General features: G+C 43.9%; 1 long non-coding RNA gene across 1 annotated transcript; it reads left to right on the forward strand.

Annotated features, from left to right (window-relative positions):
* Window positions 1–3945: 3945 nt before the first annotated feature.
* On the forward strand, window positions 3946–5805 carry LOC117802600. The gene is made up of 3 exons (XR_004625959.1): window positions 3946–4077; window positions 5276–5523; window positions 5692–5805. It is a non-coding gene; the product is annotated as an uncharacterized LOC117802600 (long non-coding RNA).
* The last annotated feature ends 747 nt before the right edge of the window (window positions 5806–6552 follow it).

Genomic DNA, 6552 nt, shown 5'->3' on the forward strand with positions numbered 1-6552 from the left:
ATCAGCAGATCTGAATCTCACACAGTGCAATTGTACCCAAGTGTGTAACCAAAGATACACATGAATGAAGTGGACGGTTTTATAACCTGAACTGCCAGCACCACTTATAGCCAGGGGTGCAGGTGAGTTCTTCAGAAACAACTTATCATTTGAATTTTGTTGTTGTCACATGGAGTGGTCACTGTTGTATAAAATGCAGTCATCCTCTATCCTTTCTTCATAGGCCCAGTGTAAGGAGAAGAAGGGAGATGAGCATTTCTTCAACTCCCCCTCTGTATCAAGTCCTGAGTGAGGGGTTGGCTTCATACACTTGATTTCAGTGGTGCTTGAAATGTGGCTTCATAAACATCCCCTGAAGATTTTGGTAAAGATGCAGCCCTCCAGACCTTGCTCCCAGATTTTCTAGGTCAGTGGCTGTGGGCCAAGGCTCAGAAATCTGCTTTTCAAAAGTGTTACAGGCACTTTCTTGATTGCTAAGTGAATGAGGGAAACACCGAATTCTCAAAGCAGCCCAGAGATGTCCATTTCAGACTTTTTCATCAGCCATTTGTTGGATGAGGAAACTAAAACCCAGAGAGCTTAAATAATTTGCCCAACATCAGAGACTAGGAACATCAAAGCCCAACATTCAAGATGATTCTATAGGATTCGGGAGCCCATCCTCTCTCCATGATTCCACAGAGCCTCCATTTTGAGGGGAAACTAAATTTTGGGTTGTTGTAATTGGAAAGATACCACAATCTCATTTTTATGAAAACGAATATTTTTTCAGCACTGCCCAAAGACATTTAGAATACACTAATGTTCATAGCTGCATTATTCATGACAGCCAAAGCACAAAACCACCCAAGTGCCCCAAGATGAATAGAATACATATATATAATACACTGTATACATATATGCCCATATATATACGTATATATAATTCCTCCATATAAAGGAATTTGTATTGTATATATTATATATACATTGTGTACATATACATATACATTATGCATATGTTATATATACATATTGTATATATTATACATATTATATATATTTTATATATGTAATCCCTCCTATATATACATATATATTACATATTGTGTGTGTGTGTGTGTATAAAATTCCTCCATACAAAGGAATGAAACTCTGAGACACACTACAACATGGATGACGCTTGAAAACATTATGCTAAGGGAAATAAGTCAGACACAGAAGTTCAAGTATCATATGATTCCACTCCTATGAGATATCTAGAATGGACAAATTCATAGAGACAGAGAGGTTACCAGGGGCAGGGGGCAGGGGGCAGGGGGATGGAGAGTTACTACTAATGGGCACAGAGTAGGATCATGAATGGTGGTGATAGTTGTACAACACTGTGAATGTACTCAGTGCCACTGAATTTTATGCTTAAAAGTGGTAAATTTTATGTGATGTGTATCTTATCACAATAAAAGAGCAAATAAAAGATATTCAGGAGCAATGGGAGGTGAAGCCCTATATTTATACCCCCTGGAACTTAGACCAAGAGTGGGACTATGAAGTAAGCCCCTGAGACTGTCTTCCACTTGCCCCCAAAGTTAGATGAAAAACATACTTCTGGTTAATTGAGGGTTCCTGTGAGTCATGGCAGCCCTGTATGCTACTCTTAGCTCATTTTTCCTAAGATGAAGAAAGGCGGGGAGCATTTTGGCACAGAGGGGATGGAGTGGGCCTGTTCCTGAGACCCTGCAGCTGCGTGGCCCTTCAGTGCTGGGGGTTAAGCGCTACCCTTTCGATCGTGTCTATTTTTGGAGCAGGGCTATGGCACCAGCAACACAAGGAATCTTGACCATAGAACACATTTGCTCAAATGATTGTTAAAATGTCTTTTTGTAAAACAATTTTTAGCTTTATTGCGATATAATTGACAAATGAAAATTATCTATATTTAAGACATACAACCTGATGTTTGATATACATATACATTGTGAAATGATCACCGCAATCCAGCTGATTGAAATATTCATCACTTCACCTAGTTATCTGTGTGTGTGTGTGTGTGTGTGTGTGTGTGTGTGTGTGTGTGTGTGAGTATGTAGCACCCATCCTCTTAGCAAATGCAAATATACAAAAAAAGTATTACCTATAGTCACCATGTCCTACACTCTATTCCTGGGACTTACTCATCTTGCATAACTCAAAGTGTGTACCCTTTGACCAACAGCTCCCAATTCTCCCCATTACACAACCCCTGGCAACCACCTTTCTACCCTGTGCTTCTGTAAGTTTGACTACTTAAGAGTCCCTGTAGGAGTGACGTCCGGAAACACCTGTTGTTCTGTATCTAGTTGATGTCACCGAGCATAATGTCCTCCAGATTCATCCATATTGTCACGAGTGGCAAGATTTCCTTCTTTTGTAAGGCAAATAAGATTCCATTGTGTATCACATTTTCTTTATTCATTTGTCAACAGACATTTTGAAAATTAAAAATATATATACTTAACCCCACTGATCCTAAGAAAAGTCATCCCACGCCAGTTTAAACCAAACGAAAAGTTCTCCTTGGTGAATGAAGTGTCTCCTCTGCGATACAGAGTGGTCAGCACAGATGAGGCTAAGACCCTTCCCAGCTCAAGATGAGAACAGGAGATAGAGAAGGGAGAATTATGGGATAATTCAAAATAATGAAATTACATCTTAAATTCAGTTTGAGGAGTTATTTAAGGGCATGTTCTTCTCTTCCGTGTTTTTCTAGGTGATTTATACATTCGGGGGAAATGTGATTGCATCTTCCAGATGAAAGCTACTGAAAAAAGTTGCTTATAAAGAAGATTTTAGGTATATGACAGTTACGGCTTGCATGCTTCCACAATCTGTTCTTTCTGAGAAAGCAAGCAAGCAAGCATCTCGTCCGTGGGCCCAGCACTTAGTTCTAGCAGAGGCAGCTCAAGCTGGAGAAGAAATGCAATGACTATCGGTCCCTGTTTATCCTATGGCTGTGAGTCCGTTTGATCATAGTGAAGATTGCAGGGAGGGACATCCATCCCGGGGGGCGGGGGGATGAGCAGGTCAATTTAACATCACACCGAAGCAAAACATCATTAATCTAGGCATGGAATGAATCAACATTAGCTCTCCTGAGAGCCAGGAAAAGGGGGAAAGGCTCAAAGCAGGACCTTTTAAAGCAGCAGGCATGGCGTAGGCTTTAAGCAAACTGCAGGTTTTGTTAGAAATACTTTTGTCCTCTTTTAATAGTTAACCTGACCCCAGCCCAGGAATCCAAGATACTGAGCCGTCTATTGTGCACCTGGACAAAACTTTCAAAACCGTAATTACTTATAATCTTGGTTTCAGCAATAATCTCAGCTATGCTGGTAAACCTTCCTCTTTCACTGCCCCTAGAAGCTCCACACCAACATTTATATCTTATCTCCAGCAGGAGACTCTGTTTTTTATGATTTTAAAACATAGCTTGAAAATGTCTCCATCTTATCTCGGAGCAGAAGTGGTGTCACTTGCCAGCCCAAATATTCTAGTCAGAGTTTTCCCCTCTCACTCAGCTGCCTGGCTGCTTCTTTCAGCCCAGCCAGACTCCTGCTGAGATAAAAATGCGACTCATTTAGGTCAATGATTAAATTGAAAGTTATAATATTACTAATTAAGTTTGAGCAAAGAGAGAACCAAAAAAAAAAAAAAAAAAACCCAAACAAACAAGCAGATTCTTGAGAGAGTCACCGCGGTACCTATCCTCGCAAATAGCAGTCCCCCCCCCCCCCCCACCTGAAAGCAGAAAATCTCATGAAAGCGTTTGAGAAAGCCTCCCCCATGCCTTGTTGCTAGGGTCTCCGCTTTCAAACTCAGAACAACCGCTTATTGTCTCCTAAGCACATTTTTTTCCCCTCGGAGCCTGTGTGCTCATTGGACTGTGGAAAGAACCTTCCAGAGTCAAGCGCATTTCCTGAGACTGCCAGCCTGGAAGGAGCTGGGGAAGAAGATGGGTGCCGGGTGAAGAAACTGAGATCACATTGAGAAGGATTCCTAATGCGTGGAACTCAGGAGTGGTGAAGTCAGGTGCTGCCTCTGGAGATAAAACTAGCCATGAAGGTAAGGCGTGGTGTAGGGGCTGGGCCAGCATTCGGGTACGAAAGCCCCTCACTGCAGATGTCAAGCCTTCCCTCACTGCACTTCCTCAAAGCCCATGCCCTGGGCACCTCTCTGGCCTCACCTTAGTCCCAGCCCTGGATCCCCAGATGCCCAGGGACCAAGGACAGCAGGAACAGGTTCCAGTCTCCCGACATGGCTTGTCTAAAAGACGACTTGGGGCAGGGGTGGGGGGGTAGAGGGTGCGTCGCAGCAAGCCCAGGCCTGTCTGCCTGAGTTGGCAATAAACTAGCAGTTCTCACACTTGGACCAGCCACGTCCTCCAACCCATCCCGCAATCACCCAACACCTTCCTGCTGATTCCCTCCCCAAGTGGCCTGGAGAGAAGAGCTGGGGCTCTCGCCCAGACCCGCCTCCAGGAGGCTCCCCAGCCGTAGACACAGTGTGCCCGCTTCTCCCTGCTTTAGAAGGCCCATTATCCCCCGCGATGATGAGCTGATAGTTCTCAAGTAATTAAACAACGCCAGGAGTCTTTTACACAATCCTCTAATTACCAGTCTAACCACCAGAATTACACCCTCCAAAGCCGAGCTGCAGCTACTGTAGACTTGTGGGAGCTACAGACGATGGGAGAAAGATCCCAAGAGAACAGCTCGTCTGGGGTCATGATGCGTGAGCGGGTGCAGCTCCCCAGCATGGAGCCACAGTCAGGCCAGGAGCTCGGGGGTCCGACCCAGCCCCCAAGCTACAGAGCCTCTGGCGAAAATCCAGACTGGCAGTGATGTTTTGTTCTGTGTTGTGTTTTTAAGAGAAGTTTTAACTTGACAGAAGAATGATCAGGAAGTACAGAGTTCCATAAAACCACTGACTCTCCCTCTTCATTTCCCCCCTATTATTAATATCTCGCGTTAATGTGGTTCATTTGTTATAACTGATGCACTGATATTGACACGATTAACTAAAGTCAGCGTTCACATTGGGGCTCACTCTTGGTGTTGTATATGGCAAATGTGTCATGACCTCTATCCACCATAAGAGAATCATGCAGAGTAGTTTTAGCACCCTAAAAATCCCGTCTTCCACCTACTCATCCCTCCCTCCCCTCACACCAACAGGGAATTTCTTGATCCCAAATTTACTAGAGAAATGTGTATAGTTTTCTTTATTTTTCCTTGAAAATAAATGCTGGTGATTCATTCAGGTCATAGGATCAGCATAAAGCTGAGCAGGCAAATTCTCGTGAAGACCCCTCAAGGATGCACCGTACCTCCCATGTCGCCTCTACAGCGTGGACAATGTGGGCTACTCGCTGGACCAGAGCAACCTCTTTCCAGGAGCTCAGTGGCAGAACCAAGCTCAAGGGCTGCCCACATTCTAACCCCCTTGCTACCCAACAGCAGATGGGGACGCAAGAGGTCCAGACCGTGAAGACGTTAGTATCCAGAGACGGTGAGAATGCCAGCAAGACAGACCTGCCCAACTTAGAGCAGTGGTTCTCAAAGTATTGCCCAGGCACCCCTGGGGTTCCCTGAGACCTTTCCAGGGGCTCGTGGGTACAAAATGATCTCCCTAACAACACTCAGAAGTTATTTGCCTTCTTCACTCTCATTGTCTCAGGAGTGTATGAAGTTTTCCAGGGGCTCTGTGATTTGTGGTATCGTGACAGATCAAGGCATAAGCAGATATGAGAATGCAGTTATCTTCAGCGAAGGCAGGTAATAAAGAGTTATATGCAATGTTAAATAATGTCACTTTTCGCTATCTCCTTTTTTTGGAAAACATCGTTCATTTTCACTTTAAAAGTTACATGTGTTACATGTGACAGGTTTATTATTGCTGTTTTACATGAAATAAATACCTTTGTGTCTTTCTCAGTTTTAATTTCTAATATGATAAATACTGAGAGCTGTACCCCACACCAACAAGAGCTTTTGGGGAATCCTCAATAATTTTTAAGAGAGTATAGGAGTCCTGAGTGAAATAAGTCAGAGAAAGACAAATGCCAAATCATTTCACTCCTATGTGGGATTGAGGCAACAAAACAGATGAACATAGGGGAAGCGAAGGAAAAGTAAAACGAGATAAAACCCGAGAGGGAGGCAAACCGTAAGAGACTCTTAATGATAGAGAACAAAGGAGGGTTGGGGGAGGGGAGATGGGTGAAGGATGGGATAAATGGGCGATGGGCTTTAAGGAGAGCCCTTGCTGTGATGAGCACAGGGTGTTACAGGTCGGTGATGAATCCCTCAACTCTACTCCTGAAACCAACACTACGCTATATGTTAACTAACTTGAATTTAAATAAAAACTTGGAAGAAAAAAAGAGAGAGAAAGAGCGCGAGTATAGGAATCCCGAGATCCGAGTTTGAGAACCCCTGACTTACAGTGAAGGATTTAGAGTCAGACAGACCTGGGCTGAAAACCCAGTTCTGCCATTTGGATGAGTTATTTACCCCCCACCCACCCCACCCCCACCCC

The sequence above is a fragment of the Ailuropoda melanoleuca genome, chromosome 6, assembly GCF_002007445.2.
Source record: "Ailuropoda melanoleuca isolate Jingjing chromosome 6, ASM200744v2, whole genome shotgun sequence".
Classification (NCBI taxonomy): domain Eukaryota; kingdom Metazoa; phylum Chordata; class Mammalia; order Carnivora; family Ursidae; genus Ailuropoda; species Ailuropoda melanoleuca.